Source organism: Acinonyx jubatus, chromosome X (assembly GCF_027475565.1).
Source record: "Acinonyx jubatus isolate Ajub_Pintada_27869175 chromosome X, VMU_Ajub_asm_v1.0, whole genome shotgun sequence".
Classification (NCBI taxonomy): domain Eukaryota; kingdom Metazoa; phylum Chordata; class Mammalia; order Carnivora; family Felidae; genus Acinonyx; species Acinonyx jubatus.
In genome coordinates, this window is record NC_069389.1 from 4113413 (window position 1) to 4136027 (window position 22615).

The 22615-nt window shown below is 44.7% G+C and overlaps 1 protein-coding gene across 3 annotated transcripts in view; it reads right to left on the reverse strand.

The window, feature by feature from the left end:
* The window catches only part of PUDP (pseudouridine 5'-phosphatase), a 374053-nt gene that overhangs the window by 75827 nt on the left and 275611 nt on the right, over window positions 1–22615 (reverse strand). Inside the window, exon 6 of one of the 3 annotated variants that reach the window (XR_008289993.1) lies at window positions 2847–2952. The gene's annotated coding sequence lies outside the window, so the exon portion shown is untranslated. Of the gene's footprint in view, window positions 1–1257; window positions 2953–22615 lie in introns of those variants that run through there. The other 2 variants (XR_008289994.1, XR_008289992.1) reach the window with 2 other exon arrangements.

Sequence of the window (22615 nt, forward strand, 5' to 3'; positions counted from 1 at the left end):
ATGCTTCGGGAAACGGACTGATGACATTGGCGGGGCGGGGGTGGGGGTGTTGTGGGGGGGGTGGGGACACAACTCTAGAGCATAACGGCCATTCTCAAATGGGAGGGAGCTCCCTGCTCATTTTGGTCAGTCCCACACATCCTGTCTCCACACATTCTGTCTCGCCCAGCACATAACAGGGGATGCTTTTCTTGAGTCTGACTTCAGCTTCACGAGGTTATTCTGTAATCGGCAATAACAGAGGCTCCCTTCCCGACAGGTTGTGCGAGTGCTACTTTCTGTCCACGCACTGCCCCAGTTACCCTGACTTCTCGGCACATTGTTTTTGTCGGGTCAGTGCTTAATCTCCGCAGACCACAGAGTGAAAATGAATGTACCATCTGTGTAGACATGCCTCTCATTTCTGACACTCTCAGAAATCTCTGAGAATGTTCTCTGGGAGGGAACAGTAGCCTACACCAAGATACGGGTGCCAGGACGCGGAGGAAACACAGACACAAAGTCCGGGAAAGAACGAGACACAAAACTGAACGCCGCGTTGGTAACCTAGGACAGTGGCATCTTCACCAAACGGTGGCCAGGACGCAGAGTCTCCCCACGACACTGAAATTTGCACGACGGCCGTGAATAAGTAAATGTGCATCCCTTCGCAGAGATGAATGTGATCACACTGGCTGCCACCCTCTCTTCTACCAATCTGAACGTTTTGTCAAAGAGCAATTCATTATTTCTAGTTTGATTTGATTCAATCAGTGACAGCTGAAAAGCGTTTTTCTTCTTAGACTCAATATTGGCTAATTTTAGGAACAGTCCTTTTTACACAAGTACCTGCTTAAATTACTAAATCATTACGTTGCATTACCTGTGGTATTATTTTCCTTCTCTTTTTAACATTCCTCTACTTGGCAAATGTTTCTTCACCTATGGGTGACAAAATTCATTACCGAATCTCCTATTACCCAGGGACGTATTTGCAACACCGTCCCAACTTCAATATTTGAGCATTCCTCTACAAATTATATTTCTTTCATTGATGTTTTCCATTTCCCTAGAAATTGACACTTCCTGAGCCTTTGCTGTATTACCTCCCTGGAGGGTGTTCTGATCTCACACACCTCTGGTAGGTTTGAAATTTCTTCCTGAGCAACCAATAGTCATTAGGTAACTTTACTGGCAAAAAACTTCCCTTTCATTCCTTAATGTTATAAACTTGTGGGTTTTTTTAAATGTTTATTTATTTATTTTGAGAGAGAGGGAGAGAGAGAGAGAGAGAGAGAGAGAGAGACCGTGAGCAAGCATGAGCATGGGAGGGGCAGAGAGATAGGGAGAGAGAGAGAATCCCAAGCAGGCTCCCTGCTCTCAGCACAGAGCTCGATGCAGGACTTGATCCCACAAACCATGAGACCATGACCTGAGCTGAAACCAACAGTTGGATGCTCAACCAACTGAGCCACCCAGGTGCCCTGTAACTTGTGTTGCTGTCTTAACTTGAAGCAAGAAATTGGCAACATGTCAAACTCTTCACTCATGATATATTTCCATCACAACTTTCCCTGCCCCCCCACCAAATAAAAACTCCTAATAACTTTATAAGGGATATATCACGTATGTAAGGACAAACTGACCAGCATCAGTTATAAATGGATGTCGGTCCTATGGCAAAGCACTTGTAGGGCTCTGGTATCTTACCACCATCTCTGTCTCTCTTTCAACGGGCTGAGACTCTTTCCCTTCTACTTCAGAACAGATTCTCCATGATGTAATCACAATACACCTTGTTCACGTTCATCTGGTGACATTCAGGGTCTTTGTCTGTAAATCTCATCCACCATTTAAGGTCTGAACCAAGATCCAACAACCTTCATGAATACTCAGGTCACTGCTCTCTCCCTAAGACACCATACCGTTTATGGTATTGTCTCTTCTTGGCTCATATAACAGTCAACTCAATGCCATTTAACTTTTCATTCACTTCTTCAATACCCGTTCATCAATCATCTACTACGTGCCCAACCAAAAAGGCTCGACCCCAGGCACATAGCAATAGGGAGATAGAGAGACTCAACGCCCAGCTCTTAGAGTTTAAAATCTTGAAGCAGAAACAGACATTAAGCATAGAAACACGCAAGGTATTTGTTTAAGACCATGAGTTGCACTTCAAGAAGACTAACGTACTAAATAAGATAGGGACTGGTCTTCTATAGATCACAGCTTGTCTGGGTGAAATTCCCAGCAGTGTCTCCAAAGAAAAAACAAAACAGAGAGGGGAAGAACTAAAGAAAAAGACACCATCTGGGTGAATCATTTCTATTACCGTGTGTAGATTCTTTGCAATAGCACCCACCCTTCTCTGGACAAAAGTCTTAGGGCAGATTTCAGATATTCCAAATGTTCTCTGATACCCTGAGCCTTTGCATTTGCAGACTGCCATGTAAGATGGGAGTGGACACTGCACTCTTCTGAAGGCCAGATTAAAGCATCTAGCGCTTTCTAAAAGTTGGGTGTTGCTCACACGCTCATCTGGGCCACCTTTACTGCCTCTTATCTGTAGCCCACATTCAATACACCCACCTAATCCCTGAGACTTGCTCCTTAGGATCTTATAAAACACTCCCAGCACCTCCTAAATCATACCAGGTAAAAAAGATCGTTGTTATTATTCCTTTCGAAGCCTATGTTTTTTTCTCAACTTCCTCTTCTGCACTGTGAGGGAATACATTTCCAGCAGGTTCTCCGTTTCTGTCTTGAACATTCTCTCCCCACCTCACGCCCAGGTTGATTCACACCGGAAGATTATATAACAATAGCCTGTCAGTATGGCGCTGGTCAAATTTCACGTGGCTTACCTGCTTTATGGGACTTGATCTCGGTAGACGGACCTCAGAAATGATTCGATGGTGGCTCAAAAATCTGTTTGAGCATCAACCAACACGTAGTCAGAATCCTGGCTACCTAACATAAAACACAAGGTAAATCATGACAAGAGACAATAAAACTTGCTCCGGCCTCAAACGTTTACCGCTCAGACCTTGGGCTGGTTGCTGAATATAAGCAGAAACATCTAGGTGCCTGCCATGTGTAGCTGTGAGCATTGGTACAGACCATCTAGTGAGATGCATTGCATTTTGCCTCTTTTTCTGAGGTAGACACCCAGTGAGGAAACAGAAAGTCTGTGTCACTGTTCAAGAGAATGTCCCCATTTCTTGGTCTCTTATTATCCTATTGTGTTTTGCTTTTTGTGCTGTGGAATACTGTTCCTTACTTTTTAATTCTGTGGCATTAGTGCTGAAGCCACTTCAATGGCTACAACCACCCCCAAATTTACCACTTTGTTATCCTGATTATTTTGAATTGTAACCATTTGAAAACCAGCAGGTGAAGGGAGAGGCTTTCCCTGAACTTCCCTCATTTGCCTAAAGACACGTCCTCCAAAAGGAACGCAACTGTCATGGGTGCCCTCCTTGGGAGTGTCATCAACTGGGAAGATGGTCTCCTGTCACAGGAGAGGAGATTAGACCTCCAATTTACCCGCACACAAATTCGGTCAGAAATTGTCCTACCTCCACCTGGTTTTCCAAGGGCCCAGTCATCTTTCCTAAAATCATTTACTCTCCCTGCCTACATCCCCCTTCCCCTCCCCTATTCAGATCCTAAATTCTAAGGCCACCCCTCTGAGTTTTTTCCTGGGTATCCCCCATGTATACAGGAGATAGACCTGTTAATAAACTTCTGTGTGTTTTTCTCTTGCTAACCTGTCTTTTATTACAGGGGTCTCAGAAGAAAACGCTAAGTGGTAGAAGGAAAATTGTTTTTCCTGTGCTACAGAATCCTTCATGTAACTGTAGGTGATTATTTTTCCCTGCAACTCTTTTTACACAATTTCCTAGTGTTTATGGCATAATAACCTTGGACCAAAAATGAAAACATAATTTCTTATTTGATGAGGATGGCACAGTGTGGTCATTAACGACTTTCGTTTAAATTGTCTTTGATACTTGATACGAATTGTCTTTGATGATTGAATTTAATATATCCTCATGCTTAAATTGTACTTACTTAAAAAAATTTTTTTAACGTTTTATTTATTTTTGAGACAGGGAGAGACAGAGCATGAACAGGGGAGGGTCAGAGAGAGGGAGACACAGAATCTGAAACAGGCTCCAGGCCCTGAGCTGTCAGCACAGAGCCCGACGCGGCGCTCGAACTCACGGACCGCGAGATCATGACCTGAGCCGAAGTCGGCCGCTTAACCGACTGAGCCACCCAGGCGTCCCAATTGTTTGTACTTACTTCAATCATTGGACTCAAGGATTATCTTTGCTGTTATCACCAAAATCTTGGGGAAAGCTATATTCATGAATCTTGAAGCAGACCAATGTTTTCTTAACACTTTGACTACACTTTGGGTTCTAAAGCCTGTGTTTTTTAGAGAAAATAAAACCTCATTTGGATGTAATTTCATTTTCTTAGTGTTACCTTACTGCATAACCAAAGAATCAACCCTTCATTCAATAATGTATTTGGTGAACACCAACTATGTATTGGTAGATGTTCCAAGTGCCGGCAGAGGGTGGTGACAAGGACAGGGAGTGTCACTGTCATGAAGCCTATTCATGCAATAAGCTGATAGATATGTGAGCAAAATAATTTATGCCACCGTGCTGCTTCATGTGATGGAGAATTTGAAACAAAGAAATGGGATAGTCACAATGTCCCCCGGAGATTAAGAGTGATTCCAAGTTGGCTGGTGGAGGTGATATTCTCAACTTGTGGTTGGAGAAGGTTCCCCAGCACAGATAACACTCAGACTGTCCTCATGAAGACAGGGCAAGGCAGACACAGAGCCTGGGGAAGAGGGCTTGTCACTTAATAGGGCAGAAGAAAGGGCTGCCAGTCAGAGGCCAGTGAGCAGAGAAGAGAGGAGGAAGAGAGGAGGCTCAAGAGGGGAGTAGGCAGCAGGGGCCACTCAGAGCCGTGGGATCTTGGGAACAAGTTTGCATGTTCTCTTGGGCTGAATGCGAAGGCTTTGGATGGTGTTAAGCTGAGATGTGTTTTTGCCAAAAAATCACTCCGTCTGCAGTGTGAATATACAGTAGGAAGGGAAGTGCGAGGTGATGCAGCAAGAGACAGACTAGCACAGTGTGTAGGAACTAGAGCTCCAGGCCATCTGGGCTAGAGTGGCAGTGGTAGCCAGGTAGAAAATAGATAGGGCCGGCAGGATCTAATAATAGATTGTATATGCGATACGCAGGGAGGAAAAGAATCAGGAGGTCTGGTGGGATTTTTGTGTATTTAACATAGATGGGTATATCAATGGAGAGATGATACATAGATAAATAGATGATAGGTAGGGAGATAATTAATAATTACTAATTTAGTAGATAGGCAGATGATAGGTAAAGATAGATGATGCAGAGATTGATGACAGATGGATGGATACATAGATGATAGATATGATGGGTCGATAGATAGATGATAGATAGATAGATAGGTAGATAGATACATAGATAGATATGATGGATGGATAGATAGATAGATAGATATGATGGATGGATAGAACGATGATAGAAATGATAGATGATAGATAGATAGATAGATGATAGATATGATGGATGGATAGATAGATGAAATGATACATAGATGATAGACAGATGATAGATATGATAGCTAGATAGATAGCTAGATAGATGATAGATAGATAGATAGATAGATGATAGAGCTATCAGTAAGCAATTTGTTTCTTACTTTCTGGTATGTGGACAGAAAATTTCAATGGTTCTCTCCATTTTCCAACAAAGTGACTGGAGATGATTATTGGTTTTTGTCATTTTGACTTGGTCCAGGTGAAGCTAGTCTGAGCTAAATAGCAAACTACACTCTGAGAAAGTCTACCATTACTCAAGAAAAGAAGTAAAAAGAAAAGCTTTACATTCAGAGTTCACCTCATCGGGATCCCCATTTCCACTATGAAAGCCAGATAACACCTGAATGCCTGAATGTGGACTGAACCTCATGGTCCTAAGAAAGCACATCTGTCCTGAAGAAGACTCACAGTCACATTGACCCACCATCTACAAAAGACAGACTTGTCCCAACATCCTGCTGAATGAAAGGTAGGTCCCTCCTCTCCTCCCCTCTCCTCTCTTCTCCCGTCCCTCCCTCCCTGCCTCCTTCTTCCCTCCCTCCCTCCCTCCCTTTTCTTCCTTCCCTCCTTTTTCACTCCTTCCTTCCCTTCCTTCTCTCCCTCCTTTTCCTTCCTTCCTTCCTTCCTTCCTTCCTTCCTTCCTTCCTTCCTTCCCTTCCCTTCCCTTCCTTCTTTCTCTTTTTTCATTTCCTTTTCTCTCTCTTCTTATTTTTCTCCTTATTCTTCCCTCTTCCTCCCTCTCCTTCTCCTTCTTATAGATATCTTTGGATTCTTCCAGAACGTAATTTTAGATTTTCATGAGCTGGGGGTAAGGCACTGTGCTCCTAGCAGGATTTGACAGAGTGTGGTGTCTGGGGTTGGGTTCGGCAGGAAGCTGACTAAGAGGGTGATTCGCAAGCACAAAGTTTATCAGGATCAACACCTGTGTACAGAAAAGCAAGCAAGCAAGACTGCACACAGAAAGAAGGGAAGGCCATGGTATATGGGCTGCTTCTAGAAGCTGGAAAGTCAAGGACACGATTCCTCCTCATGCCTGCAGAAAAAACCACAACCCTGTCAACACTGTGCAGGGGATACCTGCATCAGACTTCTGACCTCCAGAACAGTAAGATAGTAAATTTGTGTCATTTAGCCACTAAGAGTGTGATAATTTGTCATAGGAGTGATAGGAATCTCCTACATCTAGTAAAATGTTAATGGTAGAACCTGTGTGACAGGCACATCGCTGTTCGATGCAAAAATCATTCAAATTGTTTGTATGTTTTAAAACTTTCATTATTACATGAATATGTTATTGAAAATAAGAAAAACATGGTATATCACCATAGTAGCTACTTTGGAATCCATTCTGTGGGAAGAGAAGGATCTGACTTTGGAATCAAATAGGGGATTGTGGAGACTGGGGAGGGGGTCAGACAAGTGGGGGCTGCAGGCAGGCAAGTTGGGGTTTTTCTGAAACATGTATTCAGACGAAGGTCTCAGCTTACCCAGTTCTGCATACCCCCTCAGAAACAAGAAACCTGAAAGCTAATCAGTGTCTCCCTCCAGACTAAGGATTACTTATTCATTGATTTTTTTAAAGGTTTTATTTATTTATTTTGAGAGTGAGAGAGAGAGAGAAAGAGAAAGGGAGGGGCAGAGACAGAGGGAGAGAGAGAATCCCAGGCAGGTTCCTCAATGTCAGTGCAGAGCCTGATGCAAGGCTCAGACCCATGAATTGTGACATCATGACCTGAGCCGAAACCAAGAGCTTGATGCTCAACTGACTCAGCCGCCCAGGCACTCTCAAGGGTTATTTATTCATTCTTGAGCAGGTTGTTTAATCCAGAGCAGGTGTGTAATTGTCCATCCTCAGGAGACTCACAGGATGGTACTTCCCAGACATCCAATCCTGTTCAAGAGGATTTCTGGTGGACCTCACTTCTTCCATCTCAGCTACATTTCTTGGATTGGATCTAGGCTCATGCAGGGAAGCTTCTTTGGTCTGTCCCTTCATTTGCTCTTGAGGAGAGCTCCAGCTCCATTGTCCCGGATGTCTGAAAACTGTCACACCATCTCCAGAAATCAAAGAGTCCCACTGGACACCAGGACGACCACATCCAAGAACCTAGAGACATGGATCTTCTTTTACTCGTTTGTTAACGAAGCCCTCTCATGTTCTAGGCACTCTTCTTGGTTTGTATTATTTAGTTATTGCTGTGTGACAAATCATCCCCAAACACAGCCCTGAAAACAGCAAACGCTGATTATCTCACAGCTTGTGCGGGGATATCTCACAGGTGTGGGGTGGCTGGGCTCCTGTGGCTCAGGGCATCTGATGGGGTTGCAGCCCATGTGTCGGCAGGGTTGCCGTCCCATCTGTGGCTCACTCATGTGGCTGTAAGTAAGCTTTGGTCTCTTGTTTCATGGTGCTCTCTGTCTCTCCACAAGTTTTCCTCACAATATGGTGGCTGACTTCCCCCAGGTGCAGGTGTGCCCACAGTCGATAATGTTGCAGGACAAGAACCTCCTACAGGGGTGGGAACCTGACACTGTAGCTTAGGGAACCTGACCTGAATACTTGCAACGGGCAGTCAGCCGGTCTGATCTTTCCTCTCGAGGAAGACATTATCTTTACCAATAAATTAATGGGGAGTAAGTAAACTGGCTACGTGCTTGAAGGGAAGACACTATCTGTCTTCGAAAGCTGTTAGCTACACAGACATCCTTGGAAAGACAGTCCACAAGGAAGGCTACCAATCCCTCTGCTTGTAATACATGCAGAAATGCAAGAAATTCAAGAATTACGTCTCCACATCTTTTTAATATGTCTTGGGTAAATAATAAAATTATTTAGGGGTATATAATGGTGCCTTTACTATGTCAAAAACTGAGACATAACGACTCTCAGTCCTCAGGGAAAATAGGGTGAGAAACTCCCCCAAAGGGTTAGTCTCCTTCCTGGAAATGAGACCTTTGCTATTCACACCGTCATGTTTCACTGCTGCTTTTGAGCTTCCCAGGGCAATCCTAAAAGAAAATTGATCTTTGGACAACTCCGGGGCTTTCAAGTGTGAGTCATCCTGACCATGTGAATTGGGAAGTTAATTGCTACCATAACCTCCCTGAAAAGAAGTAAAGTACAGTGATTCAACATCATCAGCAATCCCAAACCAAGGTCGCGTTCATTGAGCAAGTGCGGGCCTTCTGGACCATAAGGCGGCCCTGAATGGAAGGTCATTATACTATCAAATGTGACACCTTTTATACCGTTAGAGATGCCTGAGGGGTAAAAACTGACAATAGTTTGTTTTAATCAGGTTCAGTGCGTGCGTGTGTGTGTGTGTGTGTGTGTGTGCGCGCGCGCGCACGGGCGCGTATGCACGTGTGTTTATGAGCAAGTCTTTATCATCAAGTCCCTTCATTATGAGGGATATTTTGGACATAAGTTATTACATAACGACAGTCAAATTGCGGGTCAGAAAGAATAAGTAAAAGGAAAGATCAAACATTTGGTGACTAATATGGTAAAACATCTTAATGTGCTTTTAATTCTTCTACTCAGCGAGTTTCCACAAATTGCCTCAACATCTCTACTTACGGCAGACAGAATCAAGGAGAGAAATCACTGAAAAACAAGTTCTATGTTGTAGTTTATATCGGCGTGAATCACTGGAGCATCCAACTATTCTCGGATGATATACTCATATGTGTGTGCTTGTAACCTAAAACAGAATGAAATGGAGAGATGGAGAGATGGGGATGGCGGGAGAGAAAGAAACGACTGTAAGGAAGGACGGGAAGCCATGTGACTCAACCATTCTTAACATTCACCTCGGCTGACTTTCCTGGATCAACGTACAGATGTTATGACGGGTGAGACGCGGCCAGTAGAAAGGAAGTATTTATCCAGATTGTTGGACCTGTTCACTGTGTAGCCCTATTGGGTACATCGCAGATGGTGTCATCTCTGGTGCCTTTGACAAAAACAGTCTGCACTCTTCTGCTTTACGGAAATCATGTCCAACCTCAATTAACTATGGAGGAGGGGAAAAAACCTAATTACTAAGTTTTAAAAAGAACTTAGCTACAACAAAGCACTTCATCACTTAAGAGACTGATCTTAGAGTAATGCTGAAGGGAATCTGAGTGCCCCCGTTCATAACTGTGGTCGTGGTGGCACAGTGCATTGCACATATCGGTGGTGAGGGTGGCAAATTATAAAAGGAAGTCACTGGAGACCACGAGCTGTTGAAAATTTGAGTAAGAATGATGTGTCTTTGGCTGCAGACAGAGAACTGGCACTACGAGCTCTTACTCACTGCTGTAGCTGCAGTCAAGTGGGCTGTAATGATCCCTGCCCTGTGCTAGGCACACTCTGACATAATCCTCTACCGCAGCGCACCAGGATGGCTTTGTGTGACCAATAGAACTCTACTGTTGTGCAGGAACGGTATATGCCTCCCACCCAGTTAGGTCTGGTTTCTATCTCGCTCTCTGTCTTGGCTCACTCATTCTGAAGAAAGCCAGTGGCCCCCCTTCTTGTAAGCACGTTCAAGCAACCCAGTGGAGGAGGCTGAGTAGTCCGTCGCAAGGAATGGACACGTGCAGCTAACAGGCTTGAGGCAAACCATCCTGCACACAGATCTTCCAGCCCCAGTCAAGCCTACAGACGCCTGCAGGCCCAGCTGACATTATGAGATAACCTGAGCCACGAATACCCAGCTCAGCCACTGCAGGATTTCTGAGCCACAGAAGCTGCGAGGATATGAACGTGTGCTATTGTAAGAGACTACATTTGGTGTATATTTTATTGTGACACGGCATTAGACGACTGAGGAATATAATCACCCACACCATCCTGCGCTGTGGGAACAAAATCAAAACATCGAGACTATGGCTGGAATGAGAAGTATTCAGTACAGAAACTTTGGACGCTGTTTGACATCGGTGTGCAATGACACAAATGTCAATGACCTCGATAGTCAGAGATTAGTGTGATAAATATTATTCACGGGTAACTCATCAGTTGCCATGATCTAATTCTGGCAAATATTATAGTCAATGTATTAAAATGCAGGATCTTTCAAAAAAATTTCTTAATGTTTATTGTATTTTTGAGAGAGGGAGAGAGACAGAGCCTGAGAGGGGGAGGAGCAGAGAGAGAGACAGGGGGAGACACAGAATTCAAAACAGGCTCCAGGCTCTGAGCCGTCAGCACGGAGCCTGACGTGGGGCTCGAACTCACGAATCAGGAGATCATGACCTGAGCCTGAGTTGGACGCTTAACCGACTGAGCCACCCAGGCGCCCCTAAGATGCAGGATCTTTCTAGATGATCATATTGGAGTATAAAATAGTTTTATTTTTTTCACCCATGTTCACATTTGAGAAAAAGATATAATTAATCAGATTTATGCTTGAGCTACACATGCTTATTCTAAGGTCCTCAAGGGGTGAAAACTGCAAAAAAAAAAAAAAAAAAAAACACGAGTAAAATTCAGGAAAAGAAAGGTAATTAAGGGGGAAATGATGCCTCACAAGTATTAAATCATGTTTTAAGCTATAGTAATTAAAATACAGTTGACTCATAAACAACATGGGTTTGAATTGCACGGGTCCACTTGTGAGTTTTTTCAATAAATAATTGACTCAATAAGTATTTGTATACAATATGTAATATACAAATATATTTGTATACAATATGTAATATACAAATATATTTGTATACAAATAATACACAAATAGAATAATGCAAATAATAACACAAGTAATATATACTGAATGTATCAATAAATATAGAATAAATATTTACAGTACTGTAAGTGTATTTTCTCTTCCTTATGATTTTTTAATCACATTTTCTCTTCCCTTATTTTAGTGTAAGAATATAGTATGTAATAATATAACATACCAACTATGTGTTGATCGACTGTGTACATTATTGTTAAGGCTTCCAGTCAACAGTAGGCTATTAGTGGTTGACAAAAGTTATACGTGGATTTTTGACTGTGTGGGGGGTCGGCGCCCCCAACCCCCCGTCTCGTTGAAGGGTCAACTGTAGTTTGGTTCTGACTCACGGGATATGACAAGAATACTTAGGAAACGATAGTTGACAGCAATAAAAGTTTAGGTATAATTTAAATGTCCACTGGTAGAAAAATGATTAAATGAACTATGCTATACCTTCTCAATAAAATTCACGCAAGCATTTAAAAGGATGAATCATCTCAGTATAATTATGGATCCGTCTTCCAGTGACTTTATGTGGCTAAAATAAGATGTAAAACAGGTGACCTAGAGATGCTACACGTGATTACTGCCACACTTCACCCTTGTTCCTGCAAAAACAAACAGTCCCGAGATTCACAGTGACAAATCTTTCCTATGACATTTGATTCTAAAGTGACCTGAAGGATTTAGTTGAAGTGTGGGCTCCTGAGGTAATTGTTCCAGTGGTTGAGACAGACTGAACTCGTTGTGGAAGAATTCAAAACGAACGTGGCTAAACGTGCGAAATAAATACAGTATTTTCAGACATAATGACCTCTAGGTATTTGAAATGTGGTTTGAAGATGTTCATGAAGTCTTCATTTTTATATATTCAAATAGAACGCTAAACCCAAAGATCAGTAGCATATTCGGCTGTGAAATCAGTCTTGGGACGAACAGGGCATATTTTTTTAAAAAATGGCCTTTTTTTAAAAAAAAATGCCTAGGGAGGAAAGAAATAGAAATATACATTCATTAAAAAAAAAAAACGTATCCCTATTCCTTCAAAGTTCAAGACTGTTAAGTACTGGGCTGTAAAACTCTGATCCCCTAAATGTTTATAGAGCATCTATTAATATGGCTTTAGTTATAACGTTTTTCCCCCTTCTAATTAGTTTCTCAATAAAGACAAAATAAGGAGGCCCGGGTGGCTCAGTTGGTTAAGCGTCCGACTCTGGATTCGTCTCAGGTTATGATCTCATGGCTGGTGAGTTCAAACCCGGCACTGGGCTCTCTGCTGACAGCACGGAGCCCTCTTGGGATTGTCTCTCTCCTTCTCTCTCTACCCCTACCCCACTGACGCGCAAGGTCTTTCTCTCTCAAAGTAAGTAAACATTAAAAAAAAAAAAATGGATACCGAATTAGAGAGTGCTATACAGAAGATGTAAGGTTGTCTTGGCAGAAATCTGTGGAGCCCAGAGAGAGCTACTTAATTAAAAAGTTGCACCACGATCAATCAGCATACAATAGAAAGAACTGCCTTTTACAAAATCACAGAACAGTTCTGGCATCTGAAACAGCGAGGACTGATTAAATTTTCCTCTTTCAGATTCTACTGTAAATCCAGACTTAGAAACAGTCCTCCTTACTCTGCCTTCCAAAGTATTGAATAAGGAACTTCAAACTTCTATTATTTTCCCAACGCTACGAAATCGCAGTAAATCTGTATTCCCTCTTATCTTTAATGGAAGAGACATCTCAGTTCTCCGTAGAGGGAAAGGTAAATGACAACAGTCACCACAAGCAACAATTCTTGTACCAGTTGTTCTGCATAAAAATTAGTTATTCCGTTTAAACCCTGGCTCTCCGGTGTCAGGGAGAAAGACTAGTCCCTGCAAACTCTTGGAAAAACCTACTTCTTCATACTGCGAAATGTTTCAGCTCTCAGTAGGATAGGACCCCCCCACCCCCACCCCGCCCCGCCCGCCAGCTTCCCACCACTTAAACTTGCTTTTCCACTATTAGGTGAAGGATGCTCAGAGAACATCACATTAATTTCGGCGGACAGTAAATTTTATCTAATTCAGCAAGCAAGCCTGTGTTAATTAGGCCTCCCAGGACGAGTGATGGCAAGGCAGCTTCTGTTACTGATCGATAAGCTCACCTCTAGCAGCTCAGGTGGACGGCTACTGGGGCTTCCGAGTAAGAAAGAGGGTCCCATTCTTGCGAGCCAGCTCTAGGCGCCTACCAGCGTGACGAGCAGGCTGGCTGCGTACAAGTAACATCGCCCCCTCTTCCTGTCCATCTGTCCCGGCGGAGGTCAGAACTGCCCGGGGGGAAGCACGTTCCCTGCAGTCGCCTGAGGCGGCTCAACGCCTTCCAGCCTTGAGCCTGATGGATGGGGACGTCAACGTGCTGACACAGCCAGCACAGATGTGCTGTTTGATCCCAGGGACGCGAGCCTTCTTTGATGAGAAGGCAGGAGCATCAGTACACGCAGCCTAATTTCCTGTAATCCTGCTCTGCAGTCACTTACAGGCAACAGGGTATTAAGAGCCCACAAGGCAGTGTGTCCCTCCTGGTGGCCTTTGTCAGCAAAGAGCCCGACGCATGAGTGTCTTTGGGGCGAAAGACACCACCCTGGCCAAGGGTGTGAGTGTTCAGGCCTCTATCAGGTGGGAGACGCGGAATCTCCTGGAAGACCGTTGGGCCTTCACGGTTGACATTTCTGTATGGAAACGGCACAAAGGAAAGGACACATGCTTCGGTGACACAGGACAATGAGGAGCATGCTTAGAAAAGGTGCCGTGAGGGGGGTGAGGAGGGAAAAAGGCCGATGCTGACGGGCTGAAAGCATCACTTATTTCCGTGGCTTTTGCCAAACGGGAAAAGAGATGTGGCCGTCCGTCACGTGTTTCACGACAGGCGACCTTCTGTGTCAGGTCTGAGTTGTTTTCCGCACACGGGCATTCTGGGTCTCCCCACTGGACCTCTCTTCTCTAAAGGAAGAAACCCTGGTCCGAACAATCACCCATCGTAGGTTAATATGCGTCTCTTCCTCGGCGATCTCAATATCCAGAAGCGCAGCAGGTGACCAGGCGTGTTTCCCGGGGGCACGTTGGGTTTCCAAGTGAGAGATTTGCAAACAATTGCTGGTCTTCCGTAGGAGGGCGTGACACGGGAAGGAAAAAAATGCAGGAGGAACGGAAGCATTTAAGGTGAGTGGAGGCAACAGGATTTTGCTAATACAACATTTTGCTTTCCCTCAGACTCTTAGGATGAAGAAAGACCACAATGGGTTCTTCAAGCACGGTTTGTATCTGTGTTGGGGCGTAACGCCTTCAATAATAATATCGCCCTCGGTAATAATGCAAATGAGCCCGTGCTTCATGTGTTTGCGTTTACGAAGCACCTTGGCTTCTGTATTCTCACTCAAGCCCCCACAGGGATCATGCGAGGAAGGCAAACTATCGAACCCATTTCACAGACGGGAAACTAAAGGTCACAGAGCATGCATGGGTGGCCCCAGCCTCCTCCAGCCACTACCAGGTCCAAGCTGAGGTTCACGCCTTCTACCCCTATTGGGCTTTACTACCCTCTTCTGTAAAGGGAGCATCTTCATGCCAGCCAGTGGTGGAAGGACTAGTATCCCGTTTCACAGATGGGGAAACTGAGTCATGGAGCATTTAAGTAAATTACTGAGGGCTATGTAGGGGTGTGACACGGGCAGTCTGACTCCAGATTCTATGCCCTTAGTCTCCACACTAGACTGGGTGACAGCAGCTCATACAGGAGGGACGATGTCAGGAGGGTACAGTCAGTGGGAAATGGTGGCACCACCAGAGGGGGGAGCCCCGAGCTGACCTTGGAGCCATGAAACAGCATCCAAGGCGGGGATGAGACCTTTGCCTTTCATCCGTCAGTCAAAGGACATGCAAACCCATTCAGTATTCTTGACCTGAGTCAGAATCTACCTTTCAACCCAAAGTATGATGCAGCAAGAAATAGTCCACCAATAAAGAGACATAGATTAGGAGAGGGAACGGGTCAAGAAGACATGTCTATCTTCTCATGGTGGGAATCTTCAGAGAAAAGAAGTGGAATATCTACAGAAAGGCAAAAGCAAAGATGAAATATATTTTCCAGTTTTAGGCAATAAAACACATCACACCCAGCAACCTCATCACTCGTAGAACACGTGCTTTGCACGGAAGCCACTGTAACCACAAAAGAGAGACAGGCAGCGACTGCAGAAGGGAAAGTGTGGCCCCTTCTGAAAGACTGCCTCATGGGAATTCAACCTTATCTCAAATTTCTCTCTTACGAACATGATAATTCCTAAACTTTTGATAAGAGATTTACATATCCCGGAGCTTGACGCATTTCTTCACTGCTGAAGGAAATGGTACAATCCTATTTTACACCGCTGAGAAATTTATAATGGTAGCAGATAAGAAAAATAGGCCAGAGTGTCTGAAACACACAGATTAACGGTCTGCATCGATCAATTCGCCAGATAATTGCACAACCGTTCCTGTCACTCTGTACAGGAATGGCTTCAAGGTAAATAATATTGATGCTTTCTCTTTTGTGATATTTTAATTATATTCGCAAGACTTATAGTCACAGGCCAACATATGGTAATTTAATTCGGGAGAATGCTTTCGTTGTTTCAGTATTAAAATTAATACATATTTCGTTGATGAGTTTGATGTTCTCTGCAGTAGATGTAGCGTGAAACTTTAGAAAAGTGTTTGAGATGATGCGATTGGAAAGGTTCCAGAATTAATGGCATATGAGAGAAAAGAGTGTGGGGCATCTGTATGAACTGTATACATACAGACATCAGGCACGAGAGTATATATGTATTTACACTGCCGTCAGCAATTGGTGAAGAATTCAGGCCATCGGATGCTTCTCAGTCTGCTTTGAGTTTGTACATCTGACCAAAGTTCCCTCAGAGCTGGAAAGATCCCAGCCAAGGGATCCCGCTGGACCCAGCAAATGGGGTTGTAGTCTCTACTGTTGTTTGATGTCCTAGAGAAGATAGCTAAATTCACAGGGGCAGGATTGCCTTCCTTCAAGGGCCCTGGGTTGTTTCGCGCATTCCTCTATGTACAAAGAGCAGTAGCATCCACTCAGTTGTGAGAATGAACACCTCCAGCTGTTTCCAAGTGCTCCCTGAGCAGGGTGGGAGTAAGGCTGAAGTGACCCCTGGTTGACAACCACTGATTTAATTCAACCAACGTTTCACGGGCTGTGTTGGGTGCCAAGTAGACATCGCGGAACCAAAGAGACTTTCTACCCGTCCGCACCATCCAAAGAGAGGTGGTGGAAGGGGAGAGGCATCCGACCAAGTGACCAGAGAGGTATTCATGAATCACAAGTTACCATAAGGTCTGTGGACAGAAGTCTGGGGCAGTGGGAGGAGAATTTGAGAAGGATCTAATGGATGAAGGAGAAACAAGGGAAGAGCTTTCCAATGAAAGGACAGTTGGTTGTTGGAGACGTAACAGAAGTTTCTGGAGAAGATGAGGTGAAGGGCACCCAGACCGGGAGGCAGCATGTTGAGTCCTGAGGGCAGCAAGTCACAAGCAGGGTAACGGGAGAGCCAGGGGGCATGACGTCCAGAGAGCAAAGGGAAGGAAAGTCAGGAGCCACGTTTTGCACAGCAAAAGAGGGCACGGCATGAATTTGGTAGTTCTTTCTAAGGTCAGTGCTCAGCCAGAGGTGACGTTTGAGTTGAAGAATTTCATCATCGACCGGTCCCTTTCACTGGTCATTGGGAGGCTGAGTGTAGCATGGACTGTAGCATCGGCCCCAAAGGGAAGGTGGCTGCAGCAAAGCCAGTGAGACAAGGTGCTGCTTTGTCCTACCGTAGACAATCTGGAGATGCTGGCTGTGTGGCCACCTCCTCTCAGGGGTGTGGACGGCTTCCCCAGCACCCCCGTGCCCTGCCTGTGTGTGTTCTTCATGGCACTTAGGATTCATAACGTGCAGTTTGGCTTGTGTTTATTGTCTTTCTTGTGTCTCTCCTTTCCCAAGCTTCTTCCAGCCACACCCTCATCTTCAACCTCGGTGGGGGGGGGGGGGGGGGGGCACATTTTGAGAGTCAGCCAGGCAAGATTTTCGGACACATGAGAGGTTGGGAGGGGAGAGTGATGGGACAGAAAAGGTGTGAAGGTTGGACCTGGCGGGGCACGCGTCCTGGAGGTATCGGTATTTCCCGAGACAGGGGACGGCGCAGGAGGGTGATGTTGTGGCAGTGGACGGTGAGAGAGGGAGAAGTGGAGAATTAAGTCTGTAACTCGTTACGGTTGAGATTCCTCTGCGGCGACAAAACAGACAGTGTCCATCATGAGAAAGCTGACAAGGAGCCGTCTGAGAGGGTGCCACTGGGAAGGCTGGGTATTGGGTTATTTTTGCTTTTAACAATCTCGATCATCTTTACGTAGCTAAGCTGAAGCAATGCCTCCAAGTAGCTATTGTTTTTGTTTCTGGTCTCCTGCCCTTTGTTTTGCTGTCCCTCTAATTCCTGATCGAGGTCGTGAAATAAACGTGCAACACGGGCAGAGAAATCCCATATCCAGGTACAGACACAGTTGTATCAGCCCACGGTGGCTGTTTGGGATTGCTGCCCCGGGTTTTAGGTAATTGTAACACAACAGATAATCAAAGGAGGCATCTCGATGAAACGGCTGACTGAAATCTTTGTGGGTCAAAATGTGGTTTTCAGTATCTCACCCTTCATGTCCCGGGTCAGGCTCTGGTCACTGGCACGTGCAAGAGAAACCGTGTCCCTGCGTCTCTGGGTTTTGACATGGGAAGAGGAGGAGCGTGGGCATGGTGAATTTTTAACGTGTGTGATACTGGGAGAGAACACGGGGTGTGTGAGGACCAAGCCTGTTGCGGGAGAGAATAAGACGCCGTCTCTTTTCAGGATAATCAAACCAGGTCAGCACCATCCCACAGAAAGACCAGCTGTTGGCTGGACCACTCCTGCCCTCATCCCCACTTATGAGGATGGATATTCAAAGTGATACTCTGGCAGGCTGAAATTTCCACGTGCCATACAGACAGACGCAAAGGGATGTGTCTCTATCATAGATACTGGGAAGCATTTGTTAACGAGGCGAGACAAGGAAAGGTGGCTAAATTTGACTAGGGGAAAATATGTTCATGAAGGGAATAGCCAAAACGATGGTACCAGCTCCGTTTAGGGAAAGGAAGTCTGAAAAAAATATATAAAGACAAAAGAAAGACATTGCATAAATGAGGAATACAGTCTAGCAGAGAAATGTTTTTAGCGTTAGGGAAATCGGGCTCCAACATATCCATCATTTACTGGCGGCGTGACGATATATCTGGGCCCCAGCCCCCTCATGTATATCAAAGTACTTAATAGCAGGGAATGACATGAGATTAATGTCCAGGATACTTTAGTCTTTCATCTGAAAATGTTTCCACTATGTGTATTTTTACTCTCATGTCTAGAAAACAGTGCTGGATACAGCCATTTACTATAAAATATTTTTCACACCTTGGCCAAACTTTAGGCAGACTCTCTATTAGAAAACCTATAAAAATTTCATAAATATGAAATTAAAGCCTGCAGGAATGTAAATTTTATTCTGTGGTTATGATGTGTGCCTCCAGGAAATGACCCTTGATATGCATAAAGCTGTAGTGCATTTATGCTCTGATTTTGATGCCTGGATAGTAGAAATAAAGCCGCCCGGTCCCTTTCCCTTTCATCTGAAATTGCCAAACTAAGGGAGAATTACAATAACGACCATGGCTCTCAAGCACGTTTATGTTCATTATTGCAGCTAAGCACAACAATGCATTTCCTGGCTACTCAAAGTAGTCAAGTTAGAGATGTTAAACTACAGATGTAAACTTACCTACCCTTGGAAATACACGATTGAACTAGTGTCTTGAGTCTACCAGCATGTTTGAAGTACCTTACAGTATTCAATACTCAAGTCCAAGGACACAAAGATGAACAAGAAATATCCCTTATCCTCAAAGAGAAAATGGTTGGGTTGGCAAGTCATACCTCGAAACAAATCAGTGCAACGGTGTGAAAAGAACTAACCTACCCAGAGGCAGCAACGTAAGAACACGTCCTTGTCAGGTGAGTGGACATCTGCCCAGTTGCTGGACACGGTGTGTTTGGCATTAGGCACATGAAGACAATTGAGCCTCTTAAGAGCTGTACATAGTCTCATAAGCCAAGCCAGACCAAAATGCTGGCTCACTGCTCTTGCCCCGCTCATGAGCTAATCTCTCTTTTTCATTCATCGATCCAGGGTGTTATCATGCCTTCATGGACCACCGTAAAAGGTTATGTAGCCTGGGTGGTTCAGTCTGTTAAGCATTCGGCTTCGTCTCAGGTCATGATCTTGTGTTTCATGGATTTGAGCCCCGTGTTGGGCTCTGTGCTGACAGCTCAGAGCCTGGAGCCTGCTTCGGATTCTGTGTCTCCCTCTCTCTCTGCCCCTCCCCTGCTCATGCTCTGTCTGTCTGTCTCTCTCAAAAATAAAATAAAGCCTTAAAAAAATTTAAATGTTTCTTAGCCAAGAAGGTGTGCCATGGTGGTGGGGGGGGGGGTCCCTCTCATATTACTTTCCTACCTACACACCAGAGTTCTTCAACATTATGTCCATCAGGGTGCTTTGTTTATAACAAATGTAATGTCTTCTTTATCTTGACATTAAGACTGATGCATGATATAATTTCCCACAATCAGAATTTGGAAATAAATCCGTATAGGGTCACCTGGGTGGCTCAGTCAGTCGGTTGAGCGTCTGACTTCGACTCAGGTCATGATCTCGCAGTTCCTGAGTTTGAGCCCCGCGTCGGGCTTGCTGGTGTCTGCCTGTCAGTGCAGAGCCCATTTCAGATCCTCTGTCCCCCTCTCCCTGCCCCTGTTCAACTTGCGCTTTCCCCAAAATAAATAAATATTTTTTAAAAAGAAAGAAAATGAATCTGTATCATGCCCTATCTATGCTGCAAAGGAGAGAATCAAGGAAAATAGTTCCAGTTAAATAATGCATACCCCAATGCATTAACAGTTAGGCCTGACTGCATGAGATTACGTAAGTAAGTAAAGACACTGGTGACTCCTTAGGAAGCATAAGCCTGAGTTTAGGAAGAGATCAGAAGACATTCCAAAAGGAAAAGGCAGAAGTGGGAAGAGTAGAATGTAGAGGGCACTAGTAACAAGCAGCATTAACATAAGGACCAACAGGGGTGCCTGGGTGGCTCAGTCGATTAAGCGTCCAATTCCGGCTCAGGTCATGATGTCGCAGTTCATGGGTTCAAGCCCCGCGTTGGGCTCTGTGCTGCTGACAGCTTAGAGCCCGGAGCCTGCTTCGGATTCTGTGTCTCCCTCTGGGTCTGCCCCTCTCTCGCTTACTCCCTGTCTCTCTTTGTCTCTCAAAAACAAATAAACATTAAAAAAAAAAATAAAACAAACATAAGGACCAACAGACAGTATTTCTTTGACAATGTTAAGAGGAAAAGAAAAGGAAATAACAGCAAGTAAAGTTAGGCTATGTGCCAAGACAAATTATAGGCTGTCTGAGGGGAGAGATCCAGATAGATGGCATTTCCTCGCACAAGCTTGGGTTGCCCTTATTTATAAGCATAGTATCAAATGTTCTGCTCAGGATATGGAATGAGACAGACTGTGACACACTATCACAGAAAACATGGTCCAACGTGGAAAGTCTTCTGTGTGTTAAGATGATTCCAATATGGTGAGTAGAGGTCGTATCAGTGAAGTGATTTCCCATAATGGTGTTCAAGATTTGTCAGAATCCTAAGCATTACCGAGTACAGATGACTTTTAAACATCGTGGGAGTTAGGTGCTCCAATTCCCACCTCCTCTTACACAGTCAAAAACCCAAGTAAAACTTTTGACTCTCCCAAAACTTAATTACTGATAGCTTACTGTTGACCAGAAGTCTAACTGACAACATGAACAGTAGATTCACACATTTCTGGGATGTTCTCTGTATAATACACTGCAGTCTTACAGTAGCGTAAGCTAGAGACAAGAAAATGTGATTAAGAAAATCATAAGGAAGAGAAAATAGATTTATGGTATTCTGATGTATTTATAGAAAAGGATCTGCATAGGAAAGGACCGTCGTTTAAGGGTCAAGTGTATAATCTTGCTGATGGCACATGACACTTAGACTCAAGAAAATTGTCCTGGGAGGAAAAATACTTGATAGAGGAGATAGAGTTCCTTTGTAGGCATCAATAATTATGAAAAGGTTTTTCACCGAGAGGGGTAACTAGTAAGGCTTTTGAAAACCGTGCAGGATGTGGGGGCTCGTTCTTTGTGGTGGGGCTGCCTGTGGGTTCCAGCATACCACGCTGAGCGAATCTAACCTCGAAATGGTTAAGGGTGGTCATTAAGGCAACTACTGAAAATGGCCTCCCAAATTTCCCAAATGTTCCATAAGGGGGCAGCACCATCCCCGTTCAGAAGTACTGCGACTCCCAGAAGCCCATGATAAGATTACCTAATTGTTAAGCGAGCAACTGTTGACCTCTGACAGGATGAAGGATGGGGGGAGGATGTGGAAAAAGAGAGTGATGTATGATGAATACCGGCTGAGGCTCAGGACTGAGATATTGGGCCCAAGTTCATGCAGTCACTGAACTGCTCATTGCTACTGTCCCCACACCCAAACGACAGTGGGCGGAAAGGCACTGCTTCACCCCGTGAACCGGAACCCAGCAAATCCAAGAACGCCTCTCTCTTCTTCCTCACAACCAAGTTCCGACTGTTACAAATGAAGGTTTCACCCGCGTGTCTTGAAGACATTTGCTCTGGCGAATGTACCAGGACCTTCAGTATCGGGGGCGGAGTGAGTGGCCCATGTGAGCAGCGACGCATAGATCTGGAAACAGGTATGTCTCCCTCGAGGGCCATCCTCTATCCTCTGTGTATGTCATGTTCACCCGTTAACACTTGTGGCTCATCCAGGCGAGAAGGGGCTGTAAATCAGAGCGTCGTGTTCCACGAGTAAACGTGGCAAAAAGGCCAGGCATCCCTGACCGCCCGAACTGTACCATTCAGAAGTGGGAAAGAAGGAGGGAGAGGCCTCCAGGAAAAGAGGTCACCCCGAGCGAGAAAAAGGAGAAAATAGAACACGCAGGGGCGGGGGTGAGAAGAGTGAGTAACGGAGCATGAGCAGCTGACATTGAGATGTTCCCCGGGGTTGGAATCACGCCAGGGGCAAGCCGCACGGTGGTCCTGTG